Source organism: Plecotus auritus, assembly GCF_963455305.1.
Source record: "Plecotus auritus genome assembly, chromosome: 6".
NCBI classification, from domain to species: domain Eukaryota; kingdom Metazoa; phylum Chordata; class Mammalia; order Chiroptera; family Vespertilionidae; genus Plecotus; species Plecotus auritus.
This window is the reverse complement of record NC_137773.1, coordinates 144,126,876-144,142,455: the sequence shown is the minus strand read 5'-3', so window position 1 is coordinate 144,142,455 and position 15,580 is coordinate 144,126,876. Positions and strand designations below refer to the sequence as shown.

Sequence of the window (15,580 nt, the reverse complement as noted above, 5' to 3'; positions counted from 1 at the left end):
CAATCCAGGACTGCTGGCTCCCAATTGCTCGTCTGCCTGCCTTCCTGATTGCCCCTAACCGCTTCTGCCTGCCAGCCTGATCACCCCCTAATCACTCCCCTGCCAGCCTGATTGATGCCTAACTGCTCCCCTGCCAGCCTGTTTGCCCCTAACTGCCCTCCCCTGCAGGCCTGGTCACCCCTAACTGCCCTCCCCTGCAGGCCTGGTCACCCCCAACTGCTCTCCCCTGCAGGCCTGGGTCCCCCGCAACTGCCCTCTCCTGCAGGCCTGGTCACCCCTAACTGCCCTCCCCTGCAGGCCTGGTCTCCCCCAACTTCTCTCCCCTGCAAGCCTGGGTCCCTCCCAACTGCCTTTTCCTGCAGGCCCGGTCACCCCCAACTTCCCTCCTCTGCCGGCTTGGTCACCCCTAACTGCCCTCCCCTGCAGGCTTGATCGCCCCCAACTGCCCTCCCTTGCAGGTCTGGTCCCTCCCAACTGCCCTCCCCTGCTGGCCTGATCGCCCACAACTGCCCTCCCTTGCAGGCCTGGTCCCTCCCAACTGCCCTCCCCTGCTGGCCATCTTGTGGCCATCTTGTGTCCACATGGGGGCAGGATCTTTGACCACATGGGGGCAGCCATCTTGTGTGTTGGAGTGATGGTCAATCTGCATATTACTCTTTTATTAGCTAGGATAGAGGCCTGGTGCACGGGTGGGGGCCAGCTGGTTTGCCCTGAAGGGTGTCCTGGATCAGGGTGGGGGTTTTCTTGGAGTGTGGGGCGGCCTGGGTGAGGGGCCTATGGTGGTTTGCAGGCCGGCCACGCCCCCTGGCGACCCAAGTGGAGGCCCTGGTATCTGGGGTATATTTATCTTCTACAATTGAAACTTTGTAGCCTGGAGTGGAGCCAAGCCTTCTGCTTGCTCCGTGGTGGCAGCCATTTTTGGGGGGATTTATGTATCTTCTATAATTGAAACTTTGTAGCCTTAAGCAGAGGCCTGGGCAGGCCAGGGTGTGTGGAAAGCTTGGCTTCCTCCATCGCCACGGGCAACCCTAACCTCCTGCTCTTTCCAGCTCTGTGGCTGCCGCCATTTCTGTTTGGGTTTATGTATCTTCTATGATTGAAACTTTGTAGCCTTGAGTGGAGGCCTAGGCCGGCAAGGGCAGGCGGAAAGCTTGGCTTCTTCCATCACCGGGGAAACCCAAGCCTCCCTCCTGCTCTCTGTGGCTGTAGCCATCTTGGTTGGGTTTATTTGCATATTTGCTCCTGATTGGCTTGTGGGCGTGGCTTGTGGGCGTGGCTTGTGGTTGTAGCAGAGTGATGGTTAATTTGCATATTACTCTTTTATTAGATAGGACAACAAAAACACACACATTTACTGGCTCCTTTACCTGAAAGCCCCAGGGTCATGCTTCAGGCATGGCTGGATCCAGGTGTTGTGAGCTGTTATTGGGACTCCTTTCTCTCCATTTCTGGGCTCCATATCCCTCCTCTGTTGGTTCCATTCTCCTTGGGGTGTTCCCAGCTGCAGGGTGTCCCCTGTCCCATAGCTATCTCAGCTTAGAAAGAGCCTTCTTTTTCCCCAATATTTTTAGCATAACTCCTGTCATCACTGTCATTGTCCAGGCTTGGTCATGTGCCTGTCCTTGAGCCAATTGTGACAGCCCCTCTGATGGACTAGGCCTGGCTCTCACGCCCACCCCTGAAAGTGGGAAGTGGGGTTAGCCCACCCAAAACTCCATAGACTGAGAGCAGGCATGTGTGGATCTCCCGGTGGGATTTATGTGGGCTGTCCCTAGAAGAAGGGGCCTGGTTGTCAGTCCGCTAGCCCTATAGGGATTTAGTGCCATTCTTATTCTCCTCTCTGAGCTGGGCTGGCTTCATGCAACTGCTAAGGTCTAACCCAGCCGTGGGCAAACTACGGCCCGCGGGCTGGATCCGGCTGTTCTATCCGGTTCTCTTGCTCTCCCCTCCGCTCCTTTACTTTGAATTTATATTAGTTCACACAAACACTCCATCCATGCTTTTGTTCCGGCCCTCCGGTCCAGTTTAAGAACCCGTTGTGGCCCTTGAGTCAAAAAGTTTGCCCACCCCTGGCTCTAACCCCAGAGGGAATTACACTCTCCTTCTTCCGGTTCCCTCACTGCTGTTCTTGTGATTGTGCATTAAGCATGCCGCCTTCATCTTTCCCTTTGTCCCTCTTCCCTTGATATTGTCCAGGATAAGCAAGGTACACATTGCCACTTCCACCCCCCCACATGAGTTGGAGATATTACTAATCCACCCCAGCCTTCACATTTGTCCACCCAGAAAATAAAGGCTCCATGACATCGTTGTCACATGTTGGCCTTTACCATGGGTTCCAGGCTCTATGGGACCTCGGCTGTCTTGTTCACCACTGTGTTCTCAATGCCTTGACTGTGGGGGCCCTAACATAGCAATGAGGTTGTCTAATCTGGGGGACAGGGAGCTTTCTAGACTTCTGGGACCATTTCTGAGGCTGAGGAAGAGGATGTAAGGGTTGGGCTGCAAACGCATGAAGAATGGGAAGCCCCCAGCCTGGAGGCCCTCTGTCTTTCCACTTAAATGTAAGATCTTAGTTGTTAAGGAACCATTTCCTGGATTTCTGCACTTTTATATTCCAGCAAACCAGGAGAGCCTTCCAGCTGGTGGTCAATCACGTTTGGGGACTGCTTGGCTCAGCAAAGTTCAACAGATTTTCTTGGCACATGAATCTCAGAGCCTCTAAATAGTTGATAAGTATTTTCCAAGAATCTGGGGTCCCCAGAGCCTTGCAGCTCATCTATCTAACCTTGGCATGTGCCCTTGCTTGTAGCAAACAGCCAGTCCCAGACCTGGGCACCTGACTGGGCTGGTGGGGTGCTCACAGGAGTGTGGGCATTTGGGTCGGGGCTGGAGGGTGGGGCAGCTTAGGCAGCAAGAAGAACCATCTCCTCCCAACGCTGGGCTGGGCCATCTGCTCCTCCCAGCACAGGCTACCTGCGGACAGTTTCAGGGACACTGCATCCAGGAGAGGGGTGTGTGAGCAAGTGTGTCTGTGTGTGAGCATGTGAGTGTGCAGGAGGGCCTCAGCACCCCCGTTTTCTGTCCCCACTGCGTGTTGGTGGGGGCCCTTCCTAGCGTGTGTGAGTTGCGTGGTCACACGTGGAAAAAGACTGAGTCCTGTGTATAGTCACAAGTCACAATCTGACCAGATCTTTCCTTCTTTGCTTCCTCTCATTGTGATAGGTCCAGAACAGCAGCCCTTTCTGAGGAGCCTCCAAACGTAAGTGGCATTGAACTCTCTCCACGGCAATGGGTTTCACCAACTCGGCAGTGACCCGAGGTGTGGTGCCTAGGAGCTTGGTGTTTCCTCCAGGCTCTGAGAGGAGGAGACAGACCCGGGCCATGGGACTTTATCCACATGTTGTCACCTCTGGGTGGCAGGTCCATAGCCCGGGTTGGCTACCTATGCCAGCCTGTGCCAGGGAGGCAGCCCTGCAAATGCACCAAGCACTGATTTTGGAGTCCTGGCCTGGTTTCCCTCCTGGCTTTGCCACCGAGCAGGGATCTGTCTTGGGGTGCTGCAAAGAGTGTCATGGCCGAGCACTGGGCCTGCGGGTGCACCGAGCGAGGGGTCCTCGCTGAGCTGATTCTGAGGATTGGGGTCGGACTCGTGTGAAAGGGTGATCCACTTGGCTGCCGGCATAGACAGGATGCTCCAGGAATCGGAGCTGCTAATCCCAATTTTCTCTTCATTAAACTTTTTATTTTAAAAAAATTGAAACCCTTCAGAAAAGTTGCAAGAATATTACCGTGAATTCCCATATACCCTTCACTTAGATTTTCCTATTGTCAACATGTGCCACTTTGGCTTCATCTTTTTCTCTCTATGGTATAAAAATAGTCCCTTTAATATTCTCTCTCTCTCTCTCTCTCTCTCTCTCTCTCTCTCTGCTGAATCATTGGGGGTTTTACAGTCAAGATGCCCCTTTACCCCTAACTAACGCTTCAGCATGTGTTTCGTAAGAACAAGGCCATGCGTTCTTTTATGTAAGCACACATAATTATCAACCCAGGGCGTTTAATACTGACACAGTTCTGTTATCTAATCTACAGACCTTAAGGACATCTAGCTTTTGCTGATCGTATCCTGGCATGTACAGAAGCTCCCCCACCCTCCTTGTTCAGGATCACGACACTGTTTCTAAAGGGGGTTAATGGGGCAGGAACCTGACTCATTCGCTTTTCTGCAGATGCCTTATTTGCCTCGATGTAAAACGATCTTGCTGTCGGGGCTTTCAGAGTCTTGTAGCTGTGACAGTCAATAAGAAATACATTTTACGACAGGATGCCGCATGTGCTCACACACGTACACACGCATGAAACTGAAACCACAGTTTCAAAAATAATAACTCATGTCCTCACCGTCTTCGGGGCTCTGCTCTCTCCTAGTTTCTTGTAGAAAAACGATGGCCCTGACTCTCTAGGTTGATTTCATGACCCACTAGTCGATTCTGCTCTGGAATTGGAAAATCCTGGCTTCCTGGCAGCAATTTCTCCTGGCGGGGGTGGGCATGGGAGGGAAGGGGAGGTAATGGCCCTCACCAAGCTCCCACTGGTCCAGAGTTGGGATGTGGTTGATTTGGGGTGACCTAGGAAGCCAGGACTAGGAGAAAAGGCCCAAAGACCCTGTCAGGGAACCTGTCAGGAGAAGCTGGGGTGCTGAGGCGCTCCTGCACACTCACATGTCAGGAGAATTGGCCTGCTACTGCCAGTGGTGGGCCTGATTCTGTCCTCGTCACCAAGACTCCCCAACCCGGGTGCTCTGCCACAGTCCACTTGACCCCATGGAGACCTGTTCTTCATGCTGTGCCATTAGAGGTGGACAGTCAGGCAGTCATATCCCTATTGGCTCAGGACACCTCTCTGACCAGCTGCCAAGTAGGCATGGGATTGTCCCACTCCATATCACCTCCAGAGTCATCACCATAAACATCATAATGCCAGTAAGAATACGCCTAACATTTAACTCCTTAACAGCTGAATATGGTGCTGAGAGGCACATTTTAACCTACAACAGTCCTGTGACTTGGGTGCTGTTATTCTTTTTGTAAAAATGACGGATAACATTTATTGAGTGCTTGTTCCAGATCACTGCTAGGCACTTCACCGGCTCATGCATTCCTCACAGTAGTCCTGTGAATTGGACACAGGCATTATCTCCCTATATAGATAGGGAAGCTGAGGCTTAGAGAGGTGAATTGACTACGCCCAAGGTCACATGGCGAGGAAGGATTTGAAGCCCGGTTGATCTGACCCCAGTGCCAACATCATCCAGCGCTGCCTTCCCCGCTCCCTCCCCCAGACTGGGAGCAGACTCCCACTTCAGCCCCTTCCTGAGGCCCAGTCCTGGTTAATGAGTAGCCCAGGGCAGCAGGAAGCCAGGTGCGTGCTGTTGAGAAGCTGGAATGTGAGTTCTGCTTTCAGATAAAGAGAATATTGTGCTAGGGGCCTGGCCCCCACCAGGGCTGGTGACTTTTTAGGAAAGAAACAGATAGAAGCCAGCCACTGTTCCTCTCTTCCGAGGCTTGCTGACCCATCCACACCGGGTGAGAGCTCATTTTATAGGAGAGGCCGTTGAGGCTGACAGGTGGGTTTGATCTCAGGCCTGCCTGATGCCTCCTCCAAGCAGCCCTCCTGGGTTTACTTTTGACATGACAGGCAACATGGGATTTGGAGGACGGTATCTTTAGAGGACAGAAGCTGTCATCCCTGAGGCCTGAGCACTACTAGGTAGCAGCCCTCCTCACTGTGACCTCCAGGTTCCCATCTGAGAGAAGAGCTGATCATCGCTTACGAGACTCTCACAGGGTTGTGCGCAGCCAAGAGAAGATGATGTGGGACTCTGAGTTATTCATGAGCCAGCCAAAATACTTATTCCTGACGGGACAACCCATGTAGTGGAAAGCCCAAGGAGGTGGAGAGTCAGACAGTTCCTGGTTCGAATCCTGACTCCACCATGTGCCAGCTGTGTGAGCTTGGGTCACTGAACTTCTGAGCCACAGATTCCCACCTGTAATCTGTAACACGAAACAATAACAGCACCCAGGAGGATTAGAAAAACAGCGAGTGCGGGATCAGGGGTAATGGTCATCACAGTGGGATTTTGAAGCACGCAACAGTCTAACCAAATCAGTTCCAAGAACCCCAATACATTTTCACTGTTTATCTCCCGGCACGATGTCCTAGAGCTGGGGTGAGAATCGTCTGGCCTGCGGGCCGAATAAGGCCCGCAAAATCATTTGATCTGGCCCTGCCAAGGCATTAAGGATGAGTTAATTAAATGTTTGACCAGATATAGCAGGCTAATTTTTAAGTTGATAATTTTGTATGGCCAGGGAATGATATAAATATCCAAATGGCCCTTGGCAGAAAGAAGGTTCCCCACCCCCCGGCTTTACTGCTCCTCTGGGCCTGGAGCTGAAACACAACTGAGGCCTAGAGCAACCCCACCCCACCCCAGCTGAAAATCAGAGCCACCCACCTGGGTGTCCGGTAATTTTAGCAAGAGGGGAACCTGTCAGGAGAATTCCCATGAGGCCTTCTCCCTTCCCCTCCAGGTTGTAAGTTGGCTGGGAAAGGCTGTTAATATCAAGACCTGTGATTGTTAAAAGCCGCAGAGTCAGCACTAGCTACCTCTACGGCCAAGGCAATGAGAAAGGTATTTATTGTTTGTTACCTGACTTAAAAATTGAGACAGATTTGACATAGGAAAACATTGTGTAAGTTTAAGGTGTACATGTGATGTGATACATTTGTATTGCAGTATTGGTTGCCATAGTACTGCTAGCTAACACTTCCATCGAGTCACACAATTATCATTTTTTATAGCGTTGGGAAGTAATATCTTTAATGCAGAACATTTGGAGAGCACAGGAAAGTCAAAAGGAGAAAATAAAACGTATCCCAATTTCCACCATCCAGAGAGAGCTGCTGACTGGGAGAACGGCACCACGTGTTAGGCCAGTGGCATCAGACCAGACCTCTATCCAGCAACCTGGCTACTTGAGTTCTGGCTAAGAAAGAATTCAGAGCCAAGACTCAAGAGAAAGTTTATTTAGAAAGTCACAGAGGTAGACGATGTGAGCCATCTGAGCTGTGTGGGCTCAGGAGCAAGTTACAAAGGACCCTGGGAGCTTAGGAAAAAGAGAGACCAGGAAAAGTCGCCTGGGGAAAGAGGGTGGGGAAGGGCTCGCGTGCTCCGTGCAGAGAGCAGCACTGGGTGCCCTGTCCTAAGGGCTTTTAAGGGTGGGGATTTTAGGGGAGGTCCCTGGAGAGGATCTCAATGGAAGATTCACCAGCTCTCCAGGTATGTCCTTTCAGGGTCATGTTCTCCGCTTATTAGCTGGCACCAGGGCAAAGGGTCATTAGTCGATTCTCTGGGAAAGTGGCGTGCTTGGTGAGCAGGGGCAGGTTCCCCTCGTGCTGGTCCTGATGTCAGCCATGGCATCGTTTGTCTGGTTTTACTGCTCCTCTGGGCCTGGAGCTGGAACACAACTGAGGCCTAGATGTTATTCCTATTCCTAGGGGTTAATGCTCAAGGGAGTGTTGTGCAAGGGCCTGCATGGGAGTCGAATGAAGCCACTCTTCAGCCCCTATTCCTCCGCCAAGGGGGTCTACCGCATGACTGGCGACATGCCAGGGGAGGAAAGGTCAGGGGACGGTCCGAACCTCATGACCAGCGATATGCTAGGGAGAAAAGATTACCCTCGGGGCGAGGTCCTAGTTTTCCCAGTTTTGCCTGTTGCTAGGCACCCAGGGCTTTCCACCCAGGTGACCTTCTGTACCTGGCCCTTCCTCTTTGCTCTGCTCATGTCTGTGTGACTGCCTACCATATGGCCATATATGATTTTAAAATTTAAAATTTTCTTTCAAAATTGAACGTTCAGTGTGGCTATGCTTGGGAGCCAACTTCTCCCTGCTCCCTCCCCCCCCCTCACATATTTCTGATCATTTTTCTGGGTCTTGGGTCTTTTAAGTGAGGGGTCCACAAATTTCTTAAGGGTTCTCACCTCTGCTATTGTAGCTAGAATGCAAAGCCAATATGCAAATGATGGGTGTAGCTTTGTGTCAGTAAAACTTTATTTACAAAAACAAAAGTGTTGGGTCTGGCCCAGGGCCCCTAGTTTGTTGACTCTGTTCAGATTGGTTTTCATTTGTTGGGTAAATCAACTGGTTAATTAATCCCCTAGTGATGAGGGATTGGCCTTTTGCAGTTTCTCTTTCTTATAAACCACTCTGCTGTGAATATCTTTTTTTTTTCCCATTCTAATTTTAATTGTGGTAAAATACACATAACATAAAATTTGCCATCCTAACCATTTCTAAGTGTACAGTTTGCCAGTGTTAAGTATATTCAGTGTTGTGCAACCAATCTCCGGAACTTTTTCATTTTGCAAAACCAAATGCCATGAACTAGTGCACATGGGTCTGGTCAGCACACTGGAATTGCTACCCTAAAGGGACTGTGTATTTTTAAGTTGCTGGGCACAGTGTCACCAAATTTTTGACCCTCCAGAAATTACCCTAAATGACAGCTCTCAGACATGAAGAGGGAGTGGTGGCACCTCCCTGGGGAGTCCCTGCCTTCAAGGCTTTAGGGAGCAGAGGATTTAAAACAATCCACCCAGACTAGTAGCCCCTAATCTGCTAGCCTTCCTCATTTGGGGAAGAAAATAAAAACTCAGTAAACAAGAAATGCTATGAATAATAGGCCACACTCAGAGACTGATGAACACACTGTTTAGAGAGAGGTGAGGTGTGGTTAACGTCCAGTGAGTCTGGGTGTAAATGTCATTTGGTCTCTACCTCACTGTGGGACTCAGGTCATGTCAGTGAACTTCTCTGGGCCCCGAGTCCTCTGTCAAAGGAGATGTGATATAGAATGATAAAGAATCTCTCTTCTGGTTGTTGTGAGGATCAGGGAAGAAAAACTATGTAAGTTCTCAGTACAGTGATGGACACATAGCAATTACTTAATAAATGGTAGTTATTATAATTGCGATTCCTATTGCTACCATTATTGTAACTATTTCTGATGCTTCTAGCTCAGAAATATATGGTAGTCTGAATATATGGCCAATAATAGCCCTTTGCAATTCTCAAAAATGTATTTTATCTCTAATACTTATATTATCTTACAGCGTTATTACTATCCTCATGTAACAGGTGAGAAATTTGAGGCACAAGAGGGCAGTGGCCAACTCGAGGTCAGCCACACATCTTTGGCGTGTAGTGTCCTACACAGCAGCTGCTGGTAGATGGGGCCTCTGGGTGGCGGGGCCTCTGAATGACAGGGCATTCTGGCGCCTCCCTTTCTGGTTGCACCTGTGTCCGGAGAGCATGGGTCTCAGGTGGAGAGAAGATTCCTTGGGTGTATCTTCCTGGCTTGGCTCTTAGCAAGGGATCACTCAGGGACTTCTTCAAGGAAAGGGGTTACAATTCGAATGTGTGGGTTTTCCCACACCACCAAGCACTTCTCCCACACCAGGTGGGTGTCCTATCACTGAACTCAATTCTGATGCCGTCTATCTGGTGACAGTGTAGATTCCACAGATTAAGGGCTCAGTGCCCCCTCCCCCTTCACACGCCAATTGCAAGTCCAGGTTGTCACCTAAGACCCAACTGGCTATAGATGGGAGGTTCCCATGACCTCCTCCTTGGGTTCTATTTTGCTAGAGTGACTCACAGAACTCAGAGAGACATTTCACTTACCAGATCACTAGTTTATTATAAAAGGCTGTAACTCAGGAGGAGCAGGATGGAAGGGATGCCCAGGGCAAGGTGTGGAGAAGGAGCACAGGGCTTCCACGCTCGCCAAGCAGGCCACTTTCCCAGAGTCACCAACCCGGAAGCTGTTCGAACCCATCCTTTTCTTTTTTTTTTTTTCATCCGTTTGTTTTTTTATGGAGGTTTCCTAGCATGGGCATGACAGATGAAATCATTAGCTATTGGCCATTGGTTCAACCTCCAGCTCCTCTCCCTGTGAGTGGGACTGAAAGTTCCAACCCTTGAATCACATTGGTTCTCCAAGCAACCAGCCCCCATCCTAGGCCACCTTCTACCAATTGCCTCATTAACATAACAGAAGATACCAGAACGGATCTCCAGAGCAAATTCCGGGGATTTTTAGAGCTCCATGCCACGAATAGGGATGAAGATTAAATACATGCTTCTTCTTATAAATCACTTCATCACAGAAGCTTTTTCAGAGACTGACAGGGCCTTTCAGAGACCAGCGCTTCCCATGCTGAAACCTGAGAGAAGTTTTTGAAAGCTATTTCCATCTGTGTCCAGAAACTCAGGCTCACAAAAGTAGGAGTCTCCTGGAGCTGCTGATAGCCTCTGGGCCTGGGGTTTCGCTCTCGGGGCACCCCTCAGGGAGGGTACCCTCGGTCATGTCGATGTGAGAATGTCTAAAGCTATAAAGAATTCACCTAAGATTCTATTTGAGCCACACTGACATCAATGCTGGGAAGCAAATTTCAAATGCTCCTGAGAATGGCAGTGTTGCAGTTTATTTTGTGCATTTAGAATTCAGGAGGGACCTTAAGGAAGATTACATCAAGGTCCGAGAAAGCAAGGTACAGGGTAGTTAAGATTCTGTGCTCCCTTGAGGGTGATTGCACCTTTGAGGGGTCTGGAAAAGAGGGTTACTCTTTAGGCATTTCAGAGGTGTGCTAACAATGGACAGGGCTTGCTTAAAAACCTTCTACTAAAGAAAGTTATAGGCCTGGGATGTGAATTTGTGGTCAGATCACCCGATGAGGTGACTTTCCATAGAATCTCTTTTTATGTAGTTCACAGTCTTATTCTGACCCAGCAAGGGAAGGGCCTCAGAGCCTCTCGCAGCACCTGGTGTGCTCACCTGAACCGTGGGTCTGGACCCATTTCCTCAGGGTAGCTGCTGACCTTCCCCTGGGAAACGCAGCTTTGCTTTCAGGAGCTGGGTACTCTGGTGGGAGGGGTCTCCCTCCCTGAGCTGGGTGTTTACTGTAAAAGGGACAACAGTGCCTCCCCACCCCGTCTGTGTGCTCAGGAAGAGGGCTGGCCCCCACCTCAGCCTGGCAGCTCAGTGGCACACCTCTGTGGGGCCAAAAAGCACTCTCACCCTCCTGCCTTTGTCCCTAGGAACAGCCATGGGTAGTTTGGGGTCGCCTGCTCCTCTGCCCCTCATTCCCAGCCCTGACTCAGCTCCCACTTCATCTTGCACATTTGTGGGTGCTCTCTGACTCCCAAATCCTGCCGTCTTCTCACATCATCCTGAGCTCTTGCTCCGTGGAGTCCCATCAGGGCTGTCGTGTTGCCATAGTGAGGGGGATGTGGCTCTTATTCATATTTTCAGGGTTGAGTGGTGGTGTGAGCCTCTGCTTGTCTTGCTGTTTTTAGTCTTTTCTGGGTGTCCTGTCTGCCCTGACCATCTCTCACACATGAGGTCTTTCTCTTGTTCACTAAGTTACTGGGGCCCAGAGAGAGATTGGGTTCCAATGAGGAATCTCGGGCTGGGTCCTGATCAGTGGGAAGGATGGCATGATCCATTGGCAATGTCTGTCCAGGGTCAGTGTAGGAGAATGTGGAATGTGATGGTAACGTGACATGACGTCTTTGGCGTGGACACCTGCTTTGGAAAAAATGTGCAAACGGCGGAGCCAAGAGGATGGTGAAATGTCTGTGCAGCCACCAGGACGAGGCTCCTGGGTGGGAAGAAGGAAAGGAGCATGCCTGCATGCCCGGAGGGTGTGTGGTCTTCGGTCCCCACTTCCTTCATTTTACTCAGGTGGAGGTTTCAGACCAGGCGGCTAGAGTATGCAATTCCTCTTATTTCCTGGGTCTCCTCTTTTGTGTGAGTTTGGCGGGGGTGGGGGGTGGGAGGGGCGGGGGAGGGAGGGTAACACATCCAGATATTGTGGATTAGGTTGCCAGACAAAATGCAGGGCGCCCAGTTAAATTCAAATTTTAAATAAACAATGAGTCATGTTTTTAGTCTAAGTGTGTCCCGTGCAGTGTTTGCTAAATCTGACAAGTTTACCTCTGCAGCCTCATTTATCCAACAGCCCAGGGAGGTCATTCGGTCATTCCCAGAAACTATGACGAACTGCTTCTTGAAGTTTCAGACTGTCCCCATGAATCTAGTTACAGTGGCTGTCGCCCTGGCCCTGGCCCTCTTTGCTCTGAGACTCTAAGACGCTGCTGCCTTGGGCCTCTGTCTCCTCATCCAGGCACCAAAGTGTCAGCCTAGTTGATTTACAAAGTCCAGTTCTGACATAGAGATGCTTTTTGAGCACCTAACATGCCCCAGAACTTAACTCATCTGAGCTGAGACAGCTCGTGAGAAGGTTCCAATGTTCCCTGCTTTATGGGTGAAGAAGCCGGGCTCAAAGAGGTGCCTGGTGATGCCACTGGGGCACACCGAGTAGGAGACAGGAGTGGTGGGCCTTCGGGCTCCCCACCTGCCCTCTCCTTCCCTGGGCGGCTCCCCAGGAGGCCCCTGCTGCTCTTCCTGGTTTATTCCCTCTAGACCAGCAGTCGCCAACCGGTGGTCTGCGGACCACTGGTGGTCCGTGAGGTCCGAAAGGTTGGCAACTGCTGCTCGAGACCCTCTCCTGTCCTGTGATGATCTCACACCTGAAGGAACTGAGTCATTTATTCATTTACTCAGTTTTTAGTCATTTATTCATTTACTCAGGTGTGAGCTCACTCTGTATAGCAGGCACAGTGCTGGGCGGTGGAGTTAGAATGGGGAACAAGGCAGGAGGGGAGAGACAAATGATTACACAAACCAATTGTGATTGCAAAATGGGACAGAGGCCCCCAAAACCCAGTCAGAGTGTGTAAGCAGGAGACTGGGCCTTGTCTCAGGTAGAGAAGGGAGGTGGTCTGGGAATGGGAGCCAGCCCTCCTTCTCATGACCCTGTCTGCCTCCGCCTTCCCAGGCATCCTTCCTTATAAATGAGCCCCCAGAGGCTCAGAGAGGTGCAGTGACCTGCCCCAGGTCACACAGCTCCTTGAGATGTCGGGCCTCTGCTCCTCTCAGCACCACCCTTTCTTTCCCGGCATTGCCTAGAGAAGAATCCCTGCTCTGCTGCATCCTGGCTATGTGGCCTCCCACAAGTCCCATCTCCTGTTGGGCCTCAGTTGCCCCGACTGTAAAATGGGGACTGTGATGCCTACTGGGTTAACCGGCACATATAGGAGAAAGCAGTTTGGTATATTAAAAAGCTTGATGCAAATATTTCTTCTTATTTTTTTAATCCTCTCCCAAGGATATTTTTCCATTGATTTTTAGAGAGAGTAGAAGGAAGGGGGAGAGACAGAGAGAGAAACATCGATGTCAGAGAGACATATCGATGGGTTGCCTCCCACATGCGCCCTAACCAGGGCTGGGGATCGAGCCTACAACTGAAGTATGTGCCCTTGACCAGAATCCAAACCAGGACCCTTCAGCCCGTGAGCTGACGCTCTATCCACTGAGCCAAACTGGCTAGGGCGCAAATATTTCATATTAATGTGTCTTAATACCGGTAATGACGTGCTTTCAGAGATAATTTAGGGTTAAACAGTCCAGATACTCAGTGAAGCCTCTCACCCTAAAAGACAAAATTAGGAAGGCTGACGCCCTTGGGAGGTCCCCGGCTGGGGTAGTGGTGGGGCTGCTTCTAGGCACTGATTCCTCCACATCTGAGACCTTCCCTGGGCCAGCTGATCTCTGTGTGGCCAGGCCTGAAAGTGTCATGGCCGAGCACTGGGCCTGCCGGGTGCTTCTGGGGAGAAGGGCTGCCCCCAACTTTTTAAAAAAGATAAATGAAAGAATTATACAGTCTAATGGGGGAGACTAATATGTGAACATATAAATTACATTAAAATTCGGTGAGTTTTTATTTCGAGTTTTATTGAGAAATAATTGACATACATCACTGTGTAAGTTTAAGGTAGATGTACAGCATGTTTGACTTACCAGGATTGTGAAATGATTACCACATAGGCTTGGCTGACATCCATCATCTCACATAGACACAATAGCCCCTGTTTTTTAAGGTTCCAGGTTGCAGACCTTTTTTTTTCCCTGTGGCCTTTCCAGTCCATTGAGACCTTCACACCGTTTGCACACCCCTTTCCAGCCCTGCTGAGTGGGGCAAAGGCCTAGTGAAAATAATTTGACGTCAGGGGAAGTTTGGAGAAACCCTCTAAACATCTGAAAACTGAGAATTGAAAGTCTGTTCATTCTGTCGTCAGAGAGTTGTGGGTTTCTCCTATGGCTCATGTCCTGGCCGGGTCCTGGGGACCCAGAGATGAATGAGTGTCACTCTGTCCGGGCTGGGAACTCCCAGGCAAGCGGGGAGACAGATCAGGTGTCCATTGGCAGGGTCTCTTGAAGATGCTTTGGGTACACAAAGCTTAGAAACTTTCCAAGAGGCCTCTAATAGGCTCATGCAGGTGAGCACAAGACCGGAAGGGCCTTACTGGTAGAGAAACCACCCATGAAAAAAAAAGGCAGGGCAGAGTGAAAGTGTGAAGTGGGCGCTCCCCATGCATAAGGGGGTGGCGTGGCTGGGTGTTCCCTTCTGGGAAAGGGAGAGGGGCTGGATGGGGTGGTCTAGCCTGCTGACCCCAGATGCCCTGCTAAGTGGTTGGTATTGATTCACTTTGGGGAACCAGCCTAAAACCAGAAGTTCTTATTTAATTCTCCCAGGTGCCCTTAAAGGTAAGGACTGTTTAGTTGTTTTGACAACTGGCTCAGGAAGAAAAACAAAGCTCAGCCCTCACTCAAACACGCTTGTAGGAGAATCGCAGGCTCAGCCAGAGGTCCCAGGAGGAAACCCACTCTAATGAGATGTCTAACCTAGTTTTGCTGACTCACGTGGTTTTAGAAGCATATAAAGTACCTTGGGAGGGGACAGCAGTGCCAGCGAACTGGCTGGCTGCTTGTTTGACACAAAACACCAATCGAGCTGTTTATTTGGTGTTTTCCCTGCTGTACAGAACAGTTTGTGTCCGCCTTTCTCAGCACTGGGAGATGCTGAGAAAAGGGGTATAGTTAGTGTTTATTAACTGCATGACAAGAAAGGTGGCTGATCTTTTCCTGTTTGGGGCCATACTGTTTCTCCTGAGGCACCCGTATTGAGGCACTTCCTTGTACCTTCCCTTGTGTAATGCGAGGTGCTCCATTTCAATGATGATGCAACTGAGGCCCCAGAGGGAAATGACATTCCTAAGGTCACTACTTCTTAAGCAGGCAAATGGCAGAGTTAGGTTCCAACTAAAATCTTTTATGGTGACGCAGCAGAGGCAAAAGTGGAACTAGGCAAAGAGTATTTGGGGAACAGAGTCTCGAGGGGTGTGGGAGGTGCCTGTGGGGGAATTTAGAGAACAAAGCTGGAGCGGCCAGTAGGATCCCTCCTCTCCAGTGACAGTATTGGGCAGGAATTATTTAGAACTCGGCCATCTGGGGGTCAGTAGGAACTGATTGAACAAATAAATAGATGAGTCAATTAAAAAGGACAGAATTCTCAACTAATTATAGTTGTGGCCTAAATTCCAGGTA

The 15,580-nt window shown here is 50.2% G+C and overlaps 1 protein-coding gene across 2 annotated transcripts in view; it reads left to right on the top strand.

The window, feature by feature from the left end:
* Window positions 1-15,580, top strand: part of SLC6A6 (solute carrier family 6 member 6) — an 81,723-nt gene that overhangs the window by 9,955 nt on the left and 56,188 nt on the right. The window contains exon 2 of one of the 2 annotated variants that reach the window (XM_080672370.1): window positions 3,226-3,262. The exons of the other annotated variant lie outside the window; for it this stretch is intronic. The gene's annotated coding sequence lies outside the window, so the exon portion shown is untranslated. The remainder of the gene's footprint in view (window positions 1-3,225; window positions 3,263-15,580) is intronic. 2 annotated transcript variants of the gene reach the window in all.